The following is an 8,698-nucleotide window of genomic DNA, read 5'->3' as shown; positions in this document are numbered from 1 at the left end:
TTACCATTGATAGTAGGAGGTGCAGCAACATGTGGAGCATTAGCATTACTAGTGGTGGTAATAGTCCAAATTTAGCTATATTATCTTCTTTAACATTTTCTTCTTTTTCTCACCTAGCACGCAATTCGGCCATCAATCTTATATTCTCATTAATTCTAACTTGGATGGCATTTGCTGTAGCAAATGACTTAATATCATTATTTTCATTAGGCATAACTTTCGATTTCAAAAGATCAACATCAGCAGCAAGACTATCGACTTTAGAAGCAAGTATATCGATTTTCCCAAGCTTTTCATCAACAGATTTGTTAAAAGCAGTTTGTGTACTAATAAATTCTTTAAGCATGGCTTCAAGTCCAGGGGGTGTATTCCTATTAGTGTTGTAAGAATTCCCATAAGAATTACCATAGCCGTTGCCATTATTATAAGGATATGGCCTATAGTTGTTACTAGAATTTGTTCCGATAAGCATTGTTGTTGAAATTATTATTATTAATGAAGTTTACATCAACATGTTCTTCTTGGGCAACTAATTAAGCTAACGGAACATTATTAGGATCAATATTTGTCCTACCATTCACAAGCATAGACATAAGAGCATCAATCTTATCACTCAAGGAGGAGGTTTCTTCAACAGAATTTACCTTCTTACCTAGTGGAGCTCTTTCCGTGTGCCATTCAGAGTAATTAATCATCATATTATCAAGAAGCTTTGTTGCATCGCCAAGAGTGATGGACATAAAGGTACCTCCAGCAGCTGAATCCAATAGGTTCCGTGAAGAAAAATTCAGTCCCGCATAAAAGGTTTGGATGATCATCCAAGTAGTCAGTCCATGGGTAGGGCAATTTTTAACCAAAGATTTCATTCTTTCCCATGCTTGGGCAACATGCTCATTATCCAATTGTTTAAAATTCATTATGCTACTTCTCAAAGATATAATTTTAGCAGGAGGATAATATCTACCAATAAAAGCATCCTTGCATTTAGTCCATGAATCAATACTATTCTTAGGCAGAGATAGCAACCAATCTTTAGCTCTTCCTCTTAATGAGAAAGGAAACAATTTTAATTTTATAATGTTACCTACATCCTTATACTTTTGCTTTTCACATAGTTCAACAAAATTATTGAGATGGGCAGCAGCATCATCAGAACTAACACCAGAAAATTGCTCTCTCATAACAAGATTCAGTAAAGCAGGTTTAATTTCAAAGAATTCTGCTGTAGTAGCAGGTGGAGCAATAGGTGTGCATAAGAAATCATTATTATTTGTGGTTGTGAAGTCACACAATTTAGTATTTTCAGGAGTACCCATTTTAGCAACAGTAAATAAAACAAACTAGATAAAGTAAATGCAAGTAACTAATTTTTTGTGTTTTTAATATAGCAAACAAGATAGCAAATAAAGTAAAACTAGCAACTAATTTTTTGTGTGTTTTGTTTTAGTGCAGCAAACAAAGTACTAAATAAAATAAAGCAAGACAAAAACAAAGTAAAGAGATTGGAGGTGGAGACTCCCCTTGCAGCGTGTCTTGATCACCCCGGCAACGGCGCCAGAAAACAGTCTTGATACGCGTACAACACGCGACCGTTGGGAACCCCAAGAGGAAGGTGTGATGCGTACAGCGGCAAGTTTTCCCTCGGTAAGAAACCAAGGTTTATCGAACCAGTAGGAGCCAAGAAGCACATTGAAGGTTGATGACGGCGGAGTGTAGTGCGGCGCAACACCAGGGATTCCGGCGCCAACGTGGAACCTGCACAACACAACCAAAGTACTTTGTCCCAACGTAACAGTGAGGTTGTCAATCTCACCGGCTTGCTGTAACAAAGGATTAGATGTATACTGTGGATGATGATTGTTTGCAGAGAACAGTAGAACGAGTATTGCAGTAGATTGTATTCGATGTAAAGAATGGATCGGGGTCCACAGTTCACTAGAGGTGTCTCTCCGATAAGAATAAGCATGTTGGATGAACAAATTACAGTTGGGCAATTGACAAATAAAGAGGGCATGACCATGCACATACATGTTATGATGAGTATTGTGAGATTTAATTGGGCATTACGACAAAGTACATAAACCGCTATCTAGCATGCATCTATGCCTAAAAAGTCCACATTCAGGTTATCATCCGAACCCCCTCCAGTATTAAGTTGCAAACAACAGACAATTGCATTAAGTATGGTGCGTAATGTAATCAATAAATATATCCTTAGACATAGCATTGATGTTTTATCCCTAGTGGCAACAGCACATCCACAACCTTAGAGGTTTCTGTCACTCCCCCAGATTTAATGGAGACATGAACCCACTATCGAGCATAAATACTCCCTCTTGGAGTTACAAGCAAAAACTTGGCCAGAGCCTCTACTAGCAACGGAGAGCATGCAAGATCATAAACAACACATAGATGATATTGATAATCAACATAACATAGCATTCATTATTCATCGGATCCCAACAAACACAACATGTAGCATTACAGATAGATGATCTTGATCATGTTAGGCAGCTCACAAGATCCAACAATGATAGCACAATTAGGAGAAGGCGACCATCTAGCTACTGCTATGGACCCATAGTCCAGGGGTAGACTACTCACACATCACTCCGGAGGCGACCATGGCGGTGAAGAGTCCTCCGGGAGATGATTCCCCTCTCCGGCAGGGTGCCGGAGGCGATCTCCTGAATCCCCCGAGATGGGATTGGCGGCGGCGGTGTCTCTGGAAGGTTTTCCGTATCGTGGCTCTCGGTACTGGAACTATTATGGACGAAGGCTTAAGTAGGCGGAAGGGTATGTCAGGGGGCGCCATGAGGGGCCCACACCACAGGCCGGCGCGGCCAGGGCCTGGGCCGCGCCGCCCTGGTGTGTGGCTGCCTCGTCGCCCCACTTCGTATCTCCCCCGGTGTTCTGGAAGCTTCGTGGAAAAATAAGATCCTGGGCGTTGATTTCGTCCAATTCCGAGAATATTTCCTTACTAGGATTTCTGAAACCAAAAACATCAGAAAACAGCAACTGGCTCTTGGGCATCTCGTTAATAGGTTAGTGCCAGAAAATGCATAAATATGACATAAAATATGTATAAAACATGTAGGTATCATCAATAAAGTAGCATGGAACATAAGAAATTATCGATACGTTGGAGACGTATCAACCCCTAGCTGAATGATTTGAGATCAACGTAAAATTTGGGAAATCCATATCTTCATAACTTACCATAACAAATCCCAGAAATCTCTCTTGTTGATTCTCCATATATGTGCAGCCAAGTTTAATTAAGGAAAGTAAAACATTGCTTCCTAATTTTAAGGAATCGTTGAGCCATGCATTAGGGCATGTGCAATGGTTGATAAGACCGTCTTATTTTAACTGTGCCATGTAATCTAGATATGATAGTAAAATATGATGTACAATGGGTTAGTTTTTAGTCTTATCTTTAGTAATTAGACATCTAAATATGTGGTGAGACAGATTATGCTAAGAGATCATCTCTTAGCTAAGAGAAGGCAAAGTCTTTTTTTCACTTTCTCTTTCCTCCACATCAGCATTTATCTTACGTGGCATTGTTAAGATATCACCATTGTACATGTCCTTAATTAGAAATCTCAATTAATTGTTTCCAATTTTGTATGAATTTTTTCTCACGCATATTGTGTGGGAGCTGAACGGGGGAGGGGGTAATTGAAAAAAAAAAGCCAAACTGCAACCTTATATTCTGAAACAAATGCGAAAAATCTATAGGCACTTTAGAAAGGAACGGAGGGAGTATCATCTTTTAGGCCAAGACCCTTGCCTGCCTCCTTTTGCCCTATAGTTGACAACCAAAAGGACTTAGTCTCTTCCTAACGATATGATTCCTCATAAAGCTTGAAACATAGAACTAGAGTTAATTGTGTTATTCACTCTTTGGTATTTCAGAATTAAGTTGTTGATAGTGTCAAACACCTTGTGCGGAGCCTGGGTGTTGTTTTGGCAGTGGTTTATGTTGCAGCTATGAGGTTATGATCACCGTGGCGAGATCTTTTATTTTTATTGACCTTGTTCATTTTTGTAGTAAGGCTATGTGCATCATAATATTTTTAAGATATTTCATTATTGCAGTGGTTAGATATAATTGATATCTTCACCATATTAATATATTTTATTTATCAAAAAATCAAACACGTGGTGGGAATTGACTGGCTATTTCGCTGATCTTGACGTGCGCAAGCTCTTGTATGCATGCCGCCCCTTATTTTCAGAGAGAACGTCGAGGTTTCCACGCGATCTTTTCTAAGCATATGCATATATGGCGGCGGCAGGCAAGAACTTTCATTTTTCACATTAGTTTACACGCGCGCGTGCACGGCATGGGGTTGCGAAAACTGTTTGTGGTCTGACCCACGTTTGAATTTACGTGCATGCGTACACATCGTTCCGTACAGAGCACAGAGCACTCTCCTGTGTCTCCAGCGGCTGCTTGGCTTCGACTTGAACTCCAAGCTTTGACTTGCTCCGATCTGTGCTGCTGCTGCAGGTTAGTTGGTTCAGTCTGTAATTCACCAGCTAGCGGTCTAGATTGTTTCTTTCTGGTTATGTCAGACCGACGGGATGTAACCTAAACAAAATTAGGCTGATCGAGCTAATCAAGGTGCATGCACCGCACACACCATGATGCATGGTGAACAGCGTGTAATATTCTCCCCCTGGACGAGACACGGACAAAATCCGGTGAGTACCAAGCCGCGCGGCGCGGCGGACGGGAGACTAGCCGGCGACGTATGGCGTCGGCTGCACGTGCAAAAGCTCCCTCCGTCCTCGTCCATGGTTAGGGTATCTCCAACCACGCGATCCAAACGGACGCGCTGGGGCCATCTGGTTTGGGCCGTTTGGGTCGCGCGCAGCGCCCAACGCGCGGATGCAGCGCATAATCAAGGAAATAGAAAAACATTTGAAAAAAAAATGCGAATTTAAACGAAATTTCATTGAACATATGCCCTATTTTGGGCAAATTTGTACATAGCCCTATTTTGGGCAAATAAAACTAACAAAAGAAGCCCCTATATGGGCTTTTAAATTTAAACTAATATAAAAAACCCTCTATTAGGGTTTGGTCGGCGGAGCGGTGGCCGCCGGTGCGCCGCCTAGCCCCTGTGGGCGTCGTCGGCGACGTCGTCATCGTGGACGACGTCCCCGGGCGGCGACGCGCTGTTGTGGCTGGACCGCGCCGGGGACTCCGGCCCACGGAGACCACAGTGGCCTCCTCCCAGGCCGAGTGGGGGTCCGGAGCCACCCGAGGCTGCGGCGGCGCACGGAGCAGCGCCTCCTCCCTGAGGCGCTGCTCCCTCTCCTGCCAGGCGCGGCGCCTGGCCTCCTCCCGCCGCGCCGCCTCCTCCTCCTCCCGTCGCGCCTGGCGGGCCTGGGCGTAGAGCTCCTAGCCCTCCGCCTCCTCGACCTCCCACCGGGCCGCCTCCTCCATCTCGGACGTGCGAATGGCCACATGGAGGTGCGGCCATTTCGCCTCCTCCTCCGCCGCCGAGATCATCAGCGCGGCGCGGAGGTCCGGGTCCTCCTCCGAGGACTCGGGCTTCGGCTCGAGCAGGAGAGGCGGCGGTTACGGCAATGCCGCACCGCCGCGGGCGGCCTCTCCGATGTGGAGGCCGCCTCGGTTTCTTCCCGCAGCCCGCAACGCCGGCGGGCGACGGCGGCTGCTGCTCGCCTCGTCGTCGTTGGCGGAAGCGAACAGTCGCTTGGCCATGGCGGCGGTTTTGCTGCGGGGAGTGGAGTGGGGACTGGAGTGGAGGGCCAGATCCCCTCACTACAAGAAAATGATCATATAGAGACGTTATCCATGAGACGCAATTATTTTCGTCCCTAAAGGAAAGGATCACCCTCACGTGAAGACGTTTCTTGCGACGTTCCACTCAACGTCCCAAAATGTCTAGGTACCCAAATGAATGCAATTGCCAATTCGTGAATATGTAGAGACGATAGCGGGCAGACTCCTGGATGTCCCTTAAAATATTTTGCTTCGGCGCTAACATTTTTAGTTTTACCGCTTCCTGAAAACATACGCGCTTTTTTTCCCAGGAAAAAACTATCATATAAATCGCCCATATTTTCCTCATCGCCTCTATCTCTTCAGCCGCCACCACAGATCTTCAACTGCTCATGGAAGATCTATTCAATTTCGAAAAAAATTGTAGATCGAGTCCGCCGTCCTTGTGCTTCCACAGTTCCGCTCAGGTTTGTGCTCCATCAATTCCGTCTCAGTTAGATGTTGCATTTTCAACTACTAAATCAATCTAGGTTGTCTAATGCAATACGCTATGCCGCTAGATCCAGTCGCCGAGACGGGCACGAGGTGAACCCCATCGCGGTGTTGTCGGTCTGCTGGTAGCGAAGTGAACCCCATCGCCCTAGTAGCGGCAGGCCTCTTCCGTGAGGTGCAGTGCGTGTAGGCGTGCACCCAGTGGTAGACGGCCTAACCCATTCTAGTGGTGCTTCTGTCCTCGTACGATGGGAAGAACGCACCCAGGTGAGACCTTGTGAGTGCCTATTTTAAGGTTTGATCTGTTGTTTTCTTTCCCACCATTTGTTTGACATCTAAATTCTGAGGATTCATATTGTAATCAAGTTTGATCTAGCTAGCTTACTGTATTATGTGTCACATTTACTGAACGAAAGGAGTGACTGATTGTGTTCCTTTAGGAAAAGTTGTCATGTCGAGGATACCTAACCGACTGCGAAAGACCAGTTTTTACAGAACGAGATGCAGAAAATGTACAACTAGATGAATATGGTTTACAAGGTCCTGCACCGATTGATAACGTCTCACCGGTAATGTATAATGAATCTTCAGCCCAAGTAACATAAATTGTAAGTTTTGCATTTCACTCCAAGATATATATGGCTGTCATTTTCCAGTGTCATGCAACAGAACTTCCACTCAGTTATCAGACCATATCATGCACGAGTAGTCTTTTTTAGATCTGGGATTTTCTTGCTTTTATGATGCAGATTTCAGATCAGTATGGTGTATGAACCTGCGGTCATGGTTGACGCTTGGCTAAGTGGATTACATGGTAGGTGTGCTCTACCAGGCAGCAGCAGGCCAGCAGCAGGCAATGTACAGGTGCCAATCCAGAGATGAAGTGTGTGACAGAGCAGAAGTAGCAGCGTAATTAATCTATGCCTCACATATTGAGCTAATTCTGGCATGAGTTGGCCTGTTGTTCTGTAAGACCGCAACATCTTGGTTTGGTTAGCTACCTCTCGGAACTGAATCCGTACATGCATTGTGTTAATTTTCATTTATATTGTTGCCTTTCAAGTATTTCACTTTGGTTTTGCATTGAGTGACTTATATAAGTAAACTATGGTGGCATCAAGGCTTAGAGTGAAACCATAGATGTGAACCATGCGGACTAATTGTTTTTTTTCTTCAAGCTTAACATACAGATTTTATGTTCCATTGTTTCGCAACTTCAGGAGATTGTTTGCATTTGTAATCTAGTCATTGTTGTGAACCGAAAGAATTGGTCCATCGGCATGATTTACTTGTAAAGCCAATGCCAAGGTACATTCCATTTTGTTTTCTTCTCAGTTATAAGCCTCTGTTTCATCAGATACCAATATACCATGAGCAATTATCTAATCCTCTGAAGTCTGATTTATCTAACTGCAGCCATGTATGTAATCTTCTGAATACTTTCTTATTAAGTACGTAACCAAGCATCACTTTTGATGTACATGCTTTACATGCTGAATGACTGAATCCTTAGAGTGGCTTCTGAACTAATCTCTACTTTACTTGTAAAGCACTCTATGTTTTATACAGAACCAATATATACTTATTTTTTATCTTCACTCAAGTAAGCACTCTATATTTCTATATGGTTGTTTAGTATTTAGTAACTTTTTTTTCGTGCAGCAGCCAGTACTAGGTATGCCATATGCAACTTTATGCCAACGAAGAGCTAAAATACCAATGTGAAGAGATGGTGCTTTCATTATACGGATACTGCTCTGTCACAGCGGTGGCATGTGCTTCATTTGTGCATGTGGAAAGAAGAATTTGTTTTTCAGCTGACATTGTCTACAGAGAAATTGTTTGTGAAGGTTTTTAAGCAACAACACAGAATTTAAAGCAAACCAACATTAGTGGCCATGGAGAGCTGATGTATCATTTCCATGCGGAAGCTTCCCCCTATTCGAACTACAAGAAGAAAATGTATAAGATTTGCAGGATTTTGCCTGGTCAAGATTGTAATTGTTTCATGAAAATGTACAAATAAATTGTAAATTACTGCTATTCTCTAGAAATAAAGTTCTTTTTTTATTCTAAAGAATGCAACGTATTTTTCCGTTTTGATGTGCTTGCTGATAGCATGTACAATGTATGATTATCCTGATAACTAGCCGGAAGATGGCAACAAAAGTAAAATAATTATTTTTGTGTAAAACAATAAAACGTCTTAAGATTCTATAAGACGCAAGGACCTTACTCTAAAGACGATGTATTGGGGAATTTAGGGCGACGTCTCTAAAAAGGCTTGGCACGCTTTATCAACGTCTCATGCCATGTAAAGACGCTTCTAATGCGTCTTTACAGAACTTGAGACGGTGCATAAGGAGACGCTTTACACAAGCGTCTCTACAAGCACGTAGTGATGCTTTAAAGCGACTTTAGCACATAAATTGAACGTCTCTATGT

The 8,698-nt window shown here is 43.3% G+C and overlaps 1 long non-coding RNA gene across 2 annotated transcripts; it reads left to right on the top strand.

Annotated features, from left to right (window-relative positions):
- The first annotated feature begins 6,084 nt into the window (after positions 1-6,084).
- On the top strand, positions 6,085-8,323 carry LOC127332787 (uncharacterized). Of its 2 annotated transcripts, none has more exons than XR_007870710.2 (4): positions 6,085-6,228; positions 6,322-6,520; positions 6,694-6,861; positions 7,003-8,323. It is a non-coding gene; the product is annotated as an uncharacterized lncRNA (long non-coding RNA). The 2 variants fall into 2 exon arrangements; XR_007870709.2 differs by having other exon boundaries at positions 6,322-6,530.
- Positions 8,324-8,698: the final 375 nt, after the last annotated feature.

The sequence above is a fragment of the Lolium perenne genome, chromosome 2 (genome assembly GCF_019359855.2).
Source record: "Lolium perenne isolate Kyuss_39 chromosome 2, Kyuss_2.0, whole genome shotgun sequence".
Classification (NCBI taxonomy): Eukaryota; Viridiplantae; Streptophyta; class Magnoliopsida; order Poales; family Poaceae; genus Lolium; species Lolium perenne.
Note: the sequence above shows the minus strand (reverse complement) of the source record. Positions and strands in the feature narration are given on the sequence as shown.